Consider the following 17,500-nt stretch of genomic DNA (forward strand, 5'->3'; position numbering starts at 1 on the left):
CCAGATGGTAGATAGGGCAGAAATGATAATCACGTGAAATTTAATTTATCTTTGATGTAGGTAAATAGCAATTTTAATAATCTTGAGGAAACATCTTAGACTTTCTAGTGATAAAAGGGGCTCTTTTGCTTTAGACGAGAATTGTATTTATTGGCGCGTTTCTCCCTCCTTGAATTTGGTCAACAACTTATTTACATCAATAAGTTCTGTGTCATCAACACTGATTTAAAGGACGACACACCATACCCACCTCTCCTATGCACATTGGCTTACATATTGTATCATTCTCTCTCTCTCTCTCTCTCTCTCTCTCTCTCTCTCTCTCTCTCTCTCTCTCTCTCTCTCTGTGGAGTCATTACTGCCATCTGCCACTGCGGAATGTATATTGCATAAATGCAAGCAAATTATTGCTGTATAAACTTTACTCCGTTAATGGACGCAACCAATTTCGACTAATAATTTACGTAGTAATAGGGAAGCTTTAGGCGGGCTGAGGGCCACAAATTGAAGGACCTTTGAACTTATCACAAGGAACGGGCACCCAGCATCACAAAAGCCAGCTGTGCTCTTTGGCCTTAAACACCTTAAAGAAAATAAATCGTTACTGGACGGGCAATTAGTTAAAAGGAGAGAGAGAGAGAGAGAGAGAGAGAGAGAGAGAGAGAAGAGAGAGAGCTGGCTAAGTTCGTTGCTCTTCTTTTGGTTTTAAAGAATTACTTTACAAAGTGGCGCGGTCCTTGGGATCAGTTTCAAGGCGATGCCTTATATAGGCTGAGTGGGCGCAGTTGGGTATGAACCAACTTCTGCAAGCAATCTCTATTTCTACTTAAACTTCACTGGAGTAACGGTCTGCAGATATTGTTGAAGGAAATTTCTCTCTCTCTCTCTCTCTGTGTGTGTGTGTGTGTGTGTGCATTGTAGCAACTGGTCATTATCTAATTCTTTAATTTCTTCGTATGTTTGAAATTTTCAAGTAAATTTTTGTATTCATGTCGATTTAGAATATATAAATACGGATGTATATTCAGTTTCTCCTACTTTATAGCATGAATCCGAAACGTGGAAGTGAAAGTTAATAAAAGAAACAACTGACGCGATCGCGTCTTTCGAAGAAAGTTGTAAAACCAAAACGAGAGTGGGGGTCGTGCCTTATCCTCGTTATAAATAGGTAGAAAAATATTATTCCTTTATACTGTTCAGAAACACTTCGTCATATAAAGAAAAGAATCTAAACTTTGTCATATAAAGAAAAGAATCTAAGCTGATGAATGATCTAAGACAGGTAGGACAGTCTTATCTAGAAGGTAATCACTGAGACGCTAATAAAAAATTGCGAAAGATTGGGTTTTATTTAACCGAGGTAACAGCGACGATGAAGATTGTGTAACTAAGAACTGCAAGGTTCCCAGGAGAATTTCCAACTGACAATGTGTAGTTTTTTTTTTTTTGTAGGATAGTGACTTGAGTGGCACCCTTCTCTTACCAGTCAGGGGTTTCTGTAGACTCACAGTGCACAGTTCTTTCTAACCACAAGATTCAGCACGGATATTTTCATGAATTTGGGGCTTTCATTTTCCTTAGAAACAGGTTTTGGAAAGTGGTCGAGTAGGACCAAGGTCTGGATAGACCCTGGTGAGAGCTGTAGTTAAATGGTATTTTTTCCTTCGCGACAATGATTTTAGATGAAATATGGATTTGCTGCTGGTAAAGTGACGTTTGTATTACATGAACACACAGACTGTCGAAAAGATAGTATATCACATTTTCTGTCATCCGTAACTGTAGTTCACTGGCATTTTATTTATGAAATTCCCACCATCTTGCGGTTCCAAACTGTAAATTTCTGCTGACGTCATGAGCTAACCACTTGCAAGTTTCTGAGTTTCTGTGATTGCAGTGTGTCTTGTTGATAAGTCATATTGAAAGTGATAACAACAAATCACTCGTTATGTGGTGAGCAGTGACCACAGATAAAGAGGAAAACATTGTAAATGTCTGCTTAAGATTTTTTCACGAAATTTTGCCTATATTGTTTTGATAACATTAAATTTCATAAGAGAAAAAGTGTTACTCAATGGAATGATTGTTCTGTAAGCAGTGTATTACTGTTTATTATACTTCAGGGTCACTGTGTATGCAAGAGTTGATTATGTTATATGTCATAATTACTCTCAAGTTTACTTTTCCGTCAGGTACTTATAATTATTATCCCTGTTCCATAACGTTGAGACCTAGGGAGCGCACGTCTAGGCAAGATCCAATGAGAGATGTAGTTGCAGTGGGGGTTGGGGGGCGGTTTGTGACCGAGGATTTTTAGTATTATATGGATATTATATGGAATGCACCTTTTGAGGCGACAATTTTAGGAGGTGGGGGCGGGGGGGAGGGGGAAGGGAATGGTGAAAGGGTGCATTCCAAAAAGGTTGAAAATGGTGATTTTAGGGGACACCACCTTCGAACGTAAGATAAATCAGGAGGGCAGACGACTGGAGTCGTTGTAGTTCTTGGTTTTTGGAATCCTCTTCTCCGCATAACACGTTCACATCTGCGCCATATCTTCGGAGGATGGACACTTATAGGTTGTGCGCCCCGGCCCAGAGATGGCTTCACTTACATTTATCGTACATAATTACACACGCGCATGTTACGCATTTAGTGGTATGCGCTTCTGGATGATATTGAAATAGCAGGCAGATTTTGGAAGTGGTTTTTGTTTGTTTAAATCCTTACAAGCCTGTGACCATATTAGTACTTAATTTAATGAGGATAACATGAGACCCTTTCTTGTGTGTAAATCTTGGTATATTGTTAAATACGCTCAATATACTGTAGATTTACACACAAGAAATGACCTTATTCTCATCCTAACACGTACATGATTTTTATTCATAATCTTTGATAAACTGAACGCTGTGATTATATCATTCTTAATGCAGTTACTTGAGTCGCGGTTGATGCCACTGATCCATTGTAGTTGTAGATTTATACTTAATATGCTTTTTGTTCGTGTATTATTCAACTTTGAGAACAACCACATTTACTCCTGTAGGAATAATGTGTTCAGTGTGAAATTCTACAAACACAGTAATTTTGCAATTTTTAATGCATAAATATCTAAGGCAAACTTTGGTTGGAATTAACCATGAGTTTAAGATACATTCATATCTGAACATTTAGAAATCAGTATTCCTTTCCCTACACACTTTTACGCTCACAATTGACCCCTGATCCTCTTTTCTTGTCAAGAGCGACCAGTATGCAGTAAATGTGCCGAGCTTCTCAGTTACAAGATGTCCTTTATTCCTCACACCGTTGGACTGTGGAACAGTCTCCCTGAGCGTGTCGTGCAATTGGAACTTCAAAAATTCAAGCAAAGATGCAACGCATTACTACCCTCAAACAATTCTCCATGTATTTTAATGATTTAACAACTTTTTTTATCTTTTTTAATTTGTTAATTTAAAATTTTCTAATAAATGATCTCTGCTTTCGGTATTTCCCAGTACTTTCTGTTACTTCTTTTTAATGAACCCCATATTCTTTGGAAGCTTGAATTTCAAGTCAGTGGCCCCTGTAGGCTTGTTCCATACGATTAGGGATAATTTTCTGAATGATAATAATTATAATAATATTACTAAAAAATAGAAAGAACAATCGTATCCTTCCATGACACTTTCTAAGCACATTCCAGATTTTGTTATTGAAACTTTCTTTCTTTCAGAATAAAATATTTTTCGAGCGAGGCCTGCAACCAGTTATGAACACTGGAAATATATCGGCATCAGTCGTGAAATTCATTGTAAATGCTAAGAACTGTATAAAGCGCAATGTATGGGCGTAATCTACTTGCATTTCTCCCAACAGATTTCGTACTACTGCAGTTTGTGGGAATGCCACCTGTCAGCATCTGTCAGCCATGACTGATGCCTGGCTTGTTAAGGTCTGTTGTGCAGGCCAGCCATTTCAGATTTCTCCGCGGGCACAAGAATTTTATCAGGATGTCTGTAAATTTTGTTTTTCAGGTTCGTAAAAATTTGTCGTTAACTTGGGATGAAAGTCTTCCGTAGAATTTTGTTTATATATACTGTATATGTATATATATATATATATATATATATATATATATATATATATATATATATATATATATATATATATATATATATATATATATATATATATACATATATATATATAGTATATAATGTGTACAGTCTGTGTGCGTGTGTCTGTGTCATGTGCAATCGTGTAATGGTTCCCGAGAGGATCAGTTGCACCAGTTAAGTCCAAAGCGGAAAGATCTGCGCAGAAGGTTATGGCAACGGTGTTTTGCGAATTCGGAATTTTCCTGCTCCCAGAACTAAAAGAACACTTATGAGAAATCCGGTATGAATCTCGGAATGATGCTAACATGCAGTTTTTAACTTGGCTTAGTGGGAAGGTCCCAGACTGCAAGAGGGGTTGCAGCGGTGAAAACACCGCGCGGAGAAATGTATAGCATTAGAATATGAATAGGTAGGAAGATAATATTGATATATTTTTTTTAAAGATTTGATTTCCTTTTTCCTGATATTTTTTACTTACCCTCTTATATATTTACATAGCCGAGTGGTTAGGTTTACCGCCTAACGCAATCCAAACCATAGGCCCAGGCTTGAATTCTTGCCGGGCTAGATGCGCTTATCAATTACGATTCCCTTAAGGTGCAAATTATTCCCTGGGTATGGTGAATTCGATGTTAGAGACACTTGCAGCTTAATCCTCTTCTTTGAATAAAAAGTCACGTATGTAGGAGTGACAAGACTAATATGTATGTTATTTTAAGGTTAGAAAAAATATAGAGTTCTTTGAACGACCAAGGAGTGAGTACCACTTCCACAGTGGAATATTTTGCGAAAAAATATGATGAATAGCCAACGGCTTGAGATACTTGCCATGATAAAGCAGTTATGATAATAATACATATTATTCGCCCTGATAACTTTGATGACCCTTTATAGTCACCATTAACAGCACATTCAGCTACAAGGTTGAGGCGTCCTTCAGGGCGCCTCTACGCACGGTTTTGTCATGTAACAAAGGGTGGGTGGCGAAATTGTGGCGGTTCTTGTTTTTCTTTTTTTCAAAGTCTTAAAGGGATAACTATGGTTTTGATGTTTTTCTTAAATTGGTTGTAGTTCATCACTTTGTATGATATCGTACGCATATACAAGGTATATACCTTACACTGCAGATAAATCTTGTACGGCAGCCTTTGCGAACTGTAAACGCGCTCGCGCTCACACACAATATATATATATATATATATATATATATATATATATATATATATATATATATATATATATATATATATATATATATATATATATATATATATATATAATGTAGCACTTTTTGATTAGGAGAACTACAAAAACTGAGAAATCATTCACAGAAATATTTGACGTTATAAGTGTAGCAAAAATGTTCGAATAATATAGCAGAACGGTTCAGTGCATTCACCCAACTGATGGATTGCACTAGTTTCACAGACAGTTTTGCGTCAATGAAGGTCGTAAAACAAGCGAGCTTGTCCCCTCCCTCCCACCCGAGTCTCACAATTCCATTGGCTTTTCATTGCGTCACTTCACACTCCGTACGCGACTTCGTTGGGTCGTCTCGGCAAAAAATGCTTAAAAACTCAGAAATCGCGATGTGTTATATGGGGACAGTGAAGTATTGAGCTAGTAAGGCGCTTTTTCATGGCCAAATTTAAGAGTAAAAACACAGGAAACACGTTTGAAATTTCCTGTTTACCAATATCAGAGGACAATTTCTAATGTAGTGAAGTATATGGGAGTAAACGTACTAGAGAGAGAGAGGTCGAAAATATTAATGGTTAGTGGTTTTGGGATGTTAGAAATTTCGTGTATAAGCAACGGTAAAGATATACTGGTTAACAAACAAGAGAGAAGGACGATAATCAAACACCCAGATCGTCCAACTTTAGTTTCCTAACATTAGTAGTAAAGTTTACGCCGGTCACCTCTTCATACATAATTTTGGGCATTGCTCTCAACTGTGCTCCACCACCACTGCAGACTTGGCATTCCCATCACTCTGTAGAGTGGAACACATGCCAACCAGCTTTACCAGTCCTTCTGGCACCCCCCTTCTAGATTGTGTAAGTTTGTCTTCCTCCGTTACCTATGTTATTTAACCTGCATTTGTTTTTAAAGTCCAATACTTTTTAACGTGATTAGCCTATGTTCATTCCATTGATGAAGTGAGAAGGAAGTTGTATTTACTACGTATCTACCAAGCATGTATACATCTATACAGATATACACGAAAAATTAGTGCATTATTCTATGGGGTCATTTTGTGGGTAAACAGAAAGCATATCAAAGGCAGCTCACACAAGTCCTTGTGCAATGGGAATTTGTCTCTTGAAAATAGATTTTAATGAGTCACTCTGGTGCTATTTCGTGACCACTCCTTTGCTAACGGTGCATTGTAGCAACAAAGGAAGTAGTAAAGGTTTTGAAACAGGGAAGTTTGGTGTGGTTTTTATATCCAAGTAATATAAACATGTCTCGAACCAGTTGAATATTGGTGGTAAATGTGGATGTTAGCCGTTTTGCCCCTCATGCTCGTCGGGTCAATTTGGCAAAGGTATCAAGTCTTGTCATTGGGTCCGATAAACTGAATTGCTTGTGAATAAAAATGTACGAATAACGTCTAATCACACCGAATATATTTCTCAATTGGAGGCTATAGACTAAGTAGATTTTAACGATTTTCAAACGTACAACGAGAGGAAAAATATTTACCACACTAATGAATACATGAGCATTGCAAAGGTGTTTACGCTTTTCATTCCACCCCAGGCGTTTCCGTCTGTAATTATTATTATTTTCGTGCGCTAGTTTTAAGGAATAAAACGAAGGGCCAGTAATTGTCTGTAATGTCCAACCGAATAGAAAGTTTATGAGTGGGGAAAATGGAAGAGAATTAGAAATAGAAGTAAATGCTGGTAAAGCTGTTGTTCTAGCAAGCACGCACACTCATTTCACGTAAGTAGCGCAATTAAGAAATTACGCGTATCATAACATTTATGAATCTGCGCATTATTCCGAGTTTCATTCACAAAAGGTAAACTTGTGTAAATAGTATGATTATGTATGCTGGAAAGGTAAATTCACTGTAATTAATCGCTGTTAGATAAAAACCCTTAGTTTAATATTACTCGTAGGTTTTAAGTTAATGTGAAAACTTGACCAGATTCATAGGGTATGTAAAATTCTCATAATCAAGGCTCTCAAATGGTTCAAATTTTACTTTGCCGTATGCCTTTTCTATTTTATCCTCTTTGTTTTATTCACATATGGATATTTCGTTATCAACAATTAAAACCTCCAAGACCGTCTTCATGTCAGCATCTCTCGCATGCACTCTTCCTGGAAGAAGAGTGGAAACATTTTGTGGGGACTCTTAGGGCAAGATGACAAGAGAATCTGTGGTGAAAAAATTAAATCCCAAGAACTTCAGCGTTTGGTATTTCACCCAAGTGATTAAAAAAAATTTTTCCATTGCCGATCTCCACATTGATATATCTTTTGTAGTGGAAGCAGATGATATGTTGCCACTAATGGTTAATAAAAATTCATCCTTTTTATTGCTGATAACGAAATACGTAAACAGTGAACAATGTTCTTAGTAAAACGGTACTGTTGAAATGATATTCTTAAGCTTGGAAGGTTCTGAACAATTAATTACAGTTTGTTATATTTTCGTTAATCGGGACCAATCTGTCATAACGTGGACAACAATTGTTATTGTAGGATCGTGCCAGAGGCAACGGAATGAAAACCGTCGTCATTCTAAATAAGATTAGGACGTGCTCGTCGTTTCTCAAGTGCTGTTGCGTAGACGAAAATTGTGTTCACTTGACATGTAACGCAGTCTCTCATGTCCTGTTACGGCGTGTTCTGACTTAGAAGCTTTGATTTAGATGAGGCAGTTTTTCATCCGGAACCCTTAGGGGCGTGCGGGTGAAGGCCAGGGGCAGATCGTGTGGCTCCTGATGAATGGAGCCCTCAGGGGCTGAGATGCCTCGGATATCAGCCTCAGGTCCGACTGACGAACGGTAGCTCTGTTTTGTCGAGCGATGATTGGCTGATGGCAGGCGGCGGCTACGATCTCTTACGAAACGCTTCTAGTGGAAACTGTAACAGGTGATTCCCTCTGGTAGGAATGGCGTTGACAAGGTGAACTTGAAACCGCCACGATGTTGCAAATGTGTAGTCGTTGAGTTTGCCTGGGATTTAAAAGGTTCAGCGAACAAAATCTTGCCACAAACACTGATTTTCTGACATCTGGTTTGGTTATAGATGTAGTTTTGATGAAATGTTATCGTTTCGCTTAATTGGTATTATTATTAATAAGTAAAATTTTTCACTTGAAAAACCTGTTCTTGGCATGTTATGTAGGTTTGAATGTATTATTTGGGGTTTCCTTGCTAGTTGAAGTGCAGTATTTAATTACATAAATTATTGTCCGTGTTATGGACAACTAGTGTTTACAGAGATATTAAATACTTAAAGATTTTCATGGTTCACTGCTCTAGACAAGATAGAAACGGTTTACATGCAAAACCTCTGAGCTTGAATTAGTTTGTCATAAAGGCTTCGCATGGGTCGATACGAGGTTCGGAATGTACAACTACCATTTAAGTTTTTCTCACATCTGGGTTGTTGGCAACTAAAACGAAATTCTGAACTTAGTCGCATTTCAGTAACTAGTATGCGTACTGGCTGTCAAATAAATGTACGTTGCAAAACCTCGGCAAATCTAAGTCAAGGTTTCATTTTTTTTGGGATGAAGACTTTGTCATAGTCTCGATAATTGCAGGTAACGTCTGTTGCAAAATAAATCACCTGCGGGCTGTCGTGATGTTTATTTGACACACTCGCGCGTTCTCGTTCTTGTTATTGAACTTGTTAAACTTTGTCATCGATCATTTTGTTGTTTACTTAAATATAATTTGATGTCAGTGCGTATCACCTGTTATAAATGTTATTCAGTACAGGGAAACATTTTATTTTCTCATCAAAGATAGATAATCTCAGCATTTGAAGGCATGACAATGGAAATACGCTCTCTCTCTCTCTCTCTCTCTCTCTCTCTCTCTCTCTCTCTCTCTTCTCTCTCTCTCTCTCTCTCTCTCTATATATATATATATATATATATATATATATATATATATATATATATATATATATATATTATGTGTGTTTAATTAAACCAAAGTTGTAAATGTGAAACTTTAAATTGATGACTAAAGGAGCATAAAATTATTTTAAGTAGTCGAGGTGTTTAGATGTTCTTTCTGGTATATAGCATATATACGATCCTACTTTTCTAGGCCTGAATGCTGCAGTGAAGATGGTTTTGAGTAGTGTCTGGAAAGATGTTTTGCATACTACAAGTTTGCTTGTAGGTTTTAAATTATATTTAACTGAACCTAATCTGCTACAGATGATTCATACAAATTAATTAAAATTAGATGTAACTTTTATCGTGGAAGAGGTGTTTGTTGATACAGGATAGAAAATACGTGTTGACCTTGAGGAAAACAGTGAACTCTGTACCGATAATATAATTTTTTCATGTGCTTTTGTTTGTTTAGAGGCTTTTATCTTGTTTCTCAGACAAGTACTAGAAAGCCAACATATCCTATCTTATTAGAATCCAGGTGGAAATTTTCAAAGCTTTCTCTGAATATGGCGAGTATTATAGATTGCTTTTTATTACTCAGTTACCCACATTCTTGTTGTTTTTGTTCAACATCATTTTATTAGATTGAGGTTATGAGTGATCTTATGCGTCGGGTAATATTTCTAATTTATTAGAGAAGAGAGAGAGAGAGAGAGAGAGAGAGAGAGAGAGAGAGAGAGAGAGAGAGAGAGAGAGAGAGAGAGGCTTACAAGGAAGCGTGGGAAGAACCAAGAGATGGCGACAATGCCCTCGAGATGTCAACATTAAACTCCTGACTTCAGGGGCGCTCGCACCACAGCGCAGTTTCGTGTTTTTGGAGTGTCCTTAACTTGGCCTCTTGTTCTTTAACCTCTTCCATTTAGAGCCACGTTTTGGCAGAAACGTTCCGTCCGCACCCCGGGATGTTTGGATCTTAAGAACCAGTCCTCTTGTGCAATAGAAAGGATTCACCCTTGATCGGGCTGATTAAGCCAATGCTCGATTACAGTTGGGTTCGTACAAGATGAATTTTTCTGAACCTGAACCCCGTGAACTCGCCTGAATCGGAACTTGTGTTCAGGTTTACTGTCTATGATCCTTATATGCTTAGTTGACTGTTTTGTCCTTCGCACAGGTTTCGGCTTTCCTTGGTTTGTACTCTCGCAGGGGTCAATATAAAGACTTATGGAATTTATCTCGATTAGAGTTTGTTGGAAATATTCCAAGGGTTTAACTTTCCCCCTGACTGTGCTATTTCTTTTGATTTAATTTTAAAGCTATTGTAGGTAGTAGGCATTAGCATTTTAGTGTTTATCTGGCTCCATTGCTTTTATGATTTGTGCAATGCATGCAGAAGGATTGCAAGACTTTCATCAAGGTGGAGTTGCTAATCTTAAAACACCCAGTCGTAAATTTATACGCTCAAGTAACGATAAATATAAGTAAGAACAAGCTCAATGCTGCTGACTTAGTGCAATATTTTGAATTTTGTCTTTATTGAAAAATAGAATGTTGTATATGGTGATGCAATTGCTTTCATCATGTTCTAATAAAAGTAAAAATGCAGCGGATTTGTTAATTTATTTTTGTAAAGAACACTCTAAACAGGAAAGCTTAAGGAAAAACATTGATTCCTCTATTTTTACTTATTTATAGCTGACAAGAATGTTGATGTGTGGTACCAGTTTCACTTTATCTCCCGTCAAAAGGCATTTTTTATTTTTCCTCGAAAGTGCGAGAGCGTCGCCATCATAAAACCAGCATTCACCAAACGTTATCTGATTGTAAAGTTGCTTAAATAGAGTCTACGATGAATGAAAGTTATGGTGGTTTGTGCATCAGGAGGGCTTCTTCAAATCATGATGGAGCGATTCATTAAAACAGTTCCAGCTTGGCGGAAGGCCCCATTATCACTAATGTGGATGATTAGAGGGTCCATTAGCGAAAGGGACGTAGACACGGCAGTTAATGTAGATTTATTAGCTTTAAAGGTATATTACTTGTAGGGGGAAATAAGCAGGTTAATTTACATCCTTTTTTGAGATCTGGGTAAGTTATGTATCATGTGGTTTGTTCCAAATTCGTCATGGATTTAGGTCGGTTTTTTATAAGGAAGAACGTGAGTGGGGTTTTTATCCAGCCCTCGTAATTATTGCACAGTTCGGCTTTTGACACAGAGGCGTCATTGGAAGGAGCTTCTTGCAACATTATTTTGTACCGGTGTGACGATGTTCGATAATAATGTTGGGGTCAGTATAATGCCTTACTCAAGAATTAGATTTGTTGTTTATATTTTAGTTTAATGTTTATATGTGTTTTAGAATTGAGAATTTGTTGTAAAATTGAGAGATCTCTCGATAAACTGAAATATGGAGCGGGTAAGATTCTCAGAAAAGTTGAACGTTTAAAAATTTAACACTCACTGAAACTTTCCTCGAAGCTTGAAGGAAAAAATTATCGTTAATGATCTTGTTTTTATAAAGCGTCAATATCCGAACCAGAATTAGAAAGAATATTTAAAATTTCAGAGTTTTTGAGTGAATAACCGGTCACAAAGGAGTTTTTTCGCATTAAAAAAATTTTTTTTTAGTGATGACGGTTTAAGCAACAATTAATCAGTCCTAACCGGGACTTTGTCCTTGTTACGGCTAATAGATCTTCCACGAATGATCCTAATATCATGAAGCATTGCGTTAATGCGTGTTGTTAACATGTTTTTACTTATAAGTATTCCTAGTGTAATTTTGCCCGTATCTTTATTAAATTTTATGAGGGAACCTGTGTGTAGTTTAGTGACCTATGTATTTGCGCGATGGGTTTGTCAGTTTAAAGAAAGCGAAAAAACGATTTTTTTTCGTACGCCTTCACCGCTCTGCACTGAGGACTTCGTTTGCCCGGGTATATGACCTGAGTCCCAAAGTCTGTGTTCGTTAATTCTGGTCTTCCTGATTTGCCTAAACTTCCTGGCTCTCTCTCTCTCTCTCTCTCTCTCTCTCTCTCTCTCTCTCTCTCTCTCTCTCTCTCTCTCTAAAACTAAAGCTTAATTGAACTTTACATGTAAAGTTTTAAGGAGTATATTTCTGCAATGTTCTTTATAGTTTAGACGGTCTTCAGTATGATTGATTAAATTCAACTCGTTGTTTACAACCTGCCTTATAAGCAAACACGAACGGAGATTGATCTCCTTCAAGATATGAGGCATTACATTTTATAATGCCTTTCGTCCTTTACAAGTGTTTCCGATGGCTTCATTCGTTTCCGTTATTTATTATGTATATGCATAGTCAGCAAGCTTAGTTCTTATGAGTAAGGTCAGTACTTGCATATTTATGCGTCTGCATATGTGTGTGTGTGTGTGTGTGTGTGTGTGACAGAGAGAGAGAGAGAGAGAGAGAGAGAGAGAGAGAGAGAGAGAGAGAGAGGGGGGAAGAGAAATTTGTCACTAACATGTAACACGTGTAAAACCGTACTACTTTATGAAGCATCTTACAAAGAAAACCCAGTGTGTAATGTTATATCTAAAGTATGCAACGCATAGTCCACGGAAAATAATCTCCATTTTTAGATTTGCCGTTGTCCAGCTTGGGATCAGGCTCTCTCAACACTGGCCCCAATTTAAGTTTATAGAATGAAGGCAACGTGGTCAAAGCTTCAGGACGGCAGGTAGGATCCCCATAGTCGAGCCTTGCCATCTTGCCCATCTCTTGTGTTGTTGACGTTTTGCTGGGAGGGTTACACAGGTTACATAGCTATCTGTTGATTTTATCTCTGTTTATTCTTTGGGAGCTTGCTCAGAAAGTCAAAGGCCATTATTCTTTGGAAGCTTGCTCTGAAAATCAAGGGCCATTTATTCTCGTTCCTTACGAGTGCCCTTTTGAATACTGATAGTAGGTCAGTTTTTTTTCTTTTGATGATGGCACACCTGGTTTTATGATATTCATTTCAAAATAATACTAACTTTGCAAACTAAATTTAAAATGATTAAGGTAACTTGACTCACACTGGCGTTAATTTTGAATAAGTTGTAGTAATTTTTTAGTGATACCACCTGGTATTTTTGCTGTTCCTCTTTTAATTCTGTACTTGTTTCAAGGGAGTTTTTATACTGAGAGAGAGAGAGAAGAGAGAGAGAGAGAGAGAGAGAGAGAGAGAGAGAGAGAGAGAGAGAGAGAGAGAGAGAGAGAGAGAGTTTAATTAAATGTATTCTTTCTTGGGACAGATAACAGAAGGAATTTGGAGTAAACCTGACGAAGAAAAGATCCTTCCACGGATTGAGCTTTGAGAGTATGTGCATATGTATGTGTGTGCGTGTGTGTGTGTGTGTGTGTGAAATCGCCCTGGAGGAGGATGTGGCTCTCTATGTGGCTTTTGTAGGGCGAACTCATTGGGTAATGGGTGGGTCTTCGGCGTAGCTGTAGGCGGGTTGCAATTAACCTTCCATTTGTAGTGGAAATGTCGGGGCATTGAGAGGAATGGGTATTGTAAGGCGGAATGGAATGAAATGCAATGTCAGTAGGAAGTGGGATCTCTCTCACGGGAGACTTTTATGTGTATCATTTATATCCATTTGCCCTCGCTTGGAGGATGGAATTCGTTAGGGCTGTAACCGTTTGCCTTACTGGTTGTAGGTCGGTGCTATGAATATTCTTTTCATGAGAAAATTCCAAGTCAGTGAATCGGGGGACCATTTCTGCCTTTTACACACCACCAGACGTGCCGGTATTCTCTGTGCTCTTTCTTGTTACCAGAACTCCCCCTTATTAAACTTGGACGCTGTGGAGTTTTTTGTTTTTGTCAGCATTATTATAAGTGTTATTTAGTTTTCTGTAAAAGAAAACTATCGAGTTGGCTATTTGTCTGTCCGTCCGCACTTTTTCTGTCCGCCCTCAGATCTTAAAAACTACGAAGGCTAGAGGGCTGCAAATTGGTATATTGATCAATCACCCTCCATTCATCAAACATACCAAATTGCAGCCCTCTAGCCTTAGTAGTTTTTATTGTATTTAAAGTTAAAGTTAGCCATGATCGTGCGTCTGGCACCGCTATACTGCCCTAAAATGGAAGACTGCAAAAATACAAAACTGAGAAAAGTGGTAGATACTGAAGTTTTTCCCTTGCCTTACTACTGATTTTGCAGATACTGCAAATGGGACCCCCTAAATACTCGTGGAAAGCATTGAAGAATCATTCTGAAACTGCAGTAACTTTTGTATTTTGTGTTTCACCAGCCCGATAGGTGGCATATCTCAATTTCGAAAATTTTGCAGATACTGGAGTTTTCCATTTTAGGGCAGTATAGGTGCCTACAACACAGGCCGCCACCCGGCCGTGGCTGAAAGTTTCGTGGACCGCGGCTGAGAGTTTCATACAGCATTATACACTGTACAGAAAACTCGGCTGCGCCGAAGAAATTTCGGCGCATTTTTTATTGTTTTCATTAACTTACTATTCCAGTTTTTAGTCTTACTAAGGGATCGGTTTGGCATCACACCTGTTGATTATTACCCCCGAAGGTAAACGTTGTAGATTTTCCTTGAATAGTGATGACGATTGTGGTACAGAATGTTTTAATTATTCCCACGTCTACCAAATATCGTGTTATGTACATTAATTGATCTCTGTTAATTTCATTAACATCTATTTTTTATTAAAAGTGTTATCACTGGATTGATTTGTTTTTCTCACTGTCTCAGGCGTGGAGATATTTTTTATGGAAAAGATATATTTTAAATGGAAAAGATATATAGGTAGGCTAACTTAAAACTCAACATTTTATGACCTGTTAGCTGTAGTAAAAAAGTCATTAATGCAGTTACAAGTTGCATGCATCATGCTTCTTCTTGCAAGGTGATGTAGCCTTCAATTCAAGAAAGAAATTTTCACAATTATTCAATGAAAGCTCTAAATGTTATAGGTAAGACCTGTATATCCATATCACGACGTTGGTTTGTATTAGTCCAGATTTAGCCATTGCGCAGCCATTTCAAAACGTTACTATTATTAGTGTTGCTGTTGTTTCCTATGAAAAGCCCCGTAAGCGGGACATTTTCACTTGAGGGCTTTCCCCTGAACATTTATGCTAATAGGTAGAGGCTACGCCATACCCTGAGCAAATTAGAATTCTCACCACGTTACAATGCTGTATGGCAATTGTTCTCCCGTCGAAGTACAATGGAAAGCATGTTGAACACAAAAGACACGGGCTTCGGCATGCTAGAGATCCGAGAAAAACGAGTCCTCCATGTTTAAGGATGATGTACTGTAATTGGGCATTATTGTCCGCCCACCTTGTAATTATCATGTTCAGCGTAAGGGAGAAGGATGCTGCGTCGGAGAGGTTGGCCTCTGGGGAAAACGAGGGTGGGCTTTCTTCTCCGTCCCAAGCATCAGTGTATAGACGCTTGTTTCGAAGATGCCTGCAGGGGATGAAAGTTGAGTTTCAAGTGATAAGGAATAACTGATTGGGTTTTATTTGCAAGTTCGGCATCTTTGAAGTTTGACGACCAAATGAAGGATTGAGTGATTGAGGATTCTTAGGTAAAAATGATAGCTAATACATTCCCTTGTTAGCCATCATCATAAGATAATGAAATATATAGTTAAATATACACATGTTAAGAAGTAAACATCCCTATTTTACTAAACCGACATGAGTTTTCAAATGGTTTGATGATCACGTTTTATTATGAGGACTTTAAAAGTATGTAGGAGATAGATGCTAGTTCTTTAGTCTAACTATACTTTTGCAAATAGAAGCCCATCCCTTGCCTTAAGAAGTGAGAGACCTTGCTAATTTTCTCGCTTCCATATTTTTGTTTTCCTTGGTCGTCTTTACTTCGTCGGCATGAGGGTGGCAAGATGAATGGCCTGTCATGCAGGTCACGTGGTTGAGGCTACCCTAATTGTGGGTATAATTAAAGGCCTTTGTTTCTAATTAGTAGTCTGAATCATTTACCTGTTTTTATTTGCTCCGGAAACGAAGTTAAGTTTCTCTCTCAGAAGTTCGTGTTTCTCTTCATGCTGGTATTTTTTCTCATTATGACCTTTGGTTGTTTCTTGATCTGTAGATTTCACTACTTTGGTGAAATTTAGATCAGTTTACATAACTATGGTTTTATATATATATATATATATATATATATATATATATATATATATATATATATATATATATATATATATATATATATATATATATATTATACATATATATATATATTATATGTACTTATAGATAAATACATTTTATATGTAGTACTTATATATATATATATATATATATATATATATATATATATATATATATATATATATATATATATATATATATATATATATATATATGTGTGTGTGTGTGTGTGTGTGTGTGTGTGTGTGTGTGTGTGTGTGTGTGTGTGTGTGTGTGTGTGTGTGTAAATTTTTATCACATCACCGTGACATTTTTATGTTCGCAAACATTAATCAATAAATGTGTAATACCGAATTCTCTCTACCTTAGAAAGAATACCAATAAGATCGAAGGGGAATTATAATTGATATGTGGTTCGTCACCTGGCGGATTCGATCCACCGACAGCGACAGCCTCCGACTTCAATCACGTGTACTTTACCAGAGTACTCGTCACTAAAATTGGAGGTGGTCGGATCGCATCCGCCAGGTGACGAACCACTTATCAACTATAATTCCCCTTCGGTCGTATGGGTATTATTTCCGAGGTGGAGCGAAATGGGTATTAAATGGAATCTGTAGATTAATATATATATTTACATGTATGTATATTATATGTACATTTTTTAGAACTTTTATTCTTTCGATTGTTATTCTTCTTCTTTATTATTATTATTATTATTATTATTATTATTATTATTAAGTTTTTTGTTGGCAGGTGGGGCACCATCCATTATTGCTGATTTACGTTCGGTAACGAGCCCATGTATCATCTCTTATCTGGTAAGTTCTCCAGTAAAGTGCAGCATTCTCATAGGATACTTGTGACATGAAACAGAACATTAACGGTTAAACCATCATGTATGTATGATTACTCGTCTCAGTGACCTTGGAAATATTTTTCATTTCTGCCTTATATTCGTTGTTCTGGCTTCCTGTTCTCTGCGGAGTCTTGTTAACAGGACAACGTTAGGTTACTGGTGTTGCTTAAAATTTTATAATAATTATTCACGTATTTAGAGTCCTAGGAGAGCTGTTAATCAGCTCAGTGGTCTGGTAAAACTAAGGTATACTTAATTTAACTTAATAATGT

The 17,500-nt window shown here is 37.3% G+C and overlaps 1 protein-coding gene across 6 annotated transcripts in view; it reads left to right on the plus strand.

Moving 5' to 3' along the window:
- LOC136838878 (uncharacterized) overlaps positions 1-17,500 on the plus strand; it is a 532,018-nt gene that overhangs the window by 154,183 nt on the left and 360,335 nt on the right. For 3 of the 6 annotated variants that reach the window (XM_067104542.1, XM_067104544.1, XM_067104543.1), the window contains one exon: positions 17,126-17,190. The exons of the other annotated variants lie outside the window; for them this stretch is intronic. The gene's annotated coding sequence lies outside the window, so the exon portion shown is untranslated. The remainder of the gene's footprint in view (positions 1-17,125; positions 17,191-17,500) is intronic. 6 annotated transcript variants of the gene reach the window in all.

Source organism: Macrobrachium rosenbergii, chromosome 5 (genome assembly GCF_040412425.1).
Source record: "Macrobrachium rosenbergii isolate ZJJX-2024 chromosome 5, ASM4041242v1, whole genome shotgun sequence".
In the NCBI taxonomy this organism is placed as follows: domain Eukaryota; kingdom Metazoa; phylum Arthropoda; class Malacostraca; order Decapoda; family Palaemonidae; genus Macrobrachium; species Macrobrachium rosenbergii.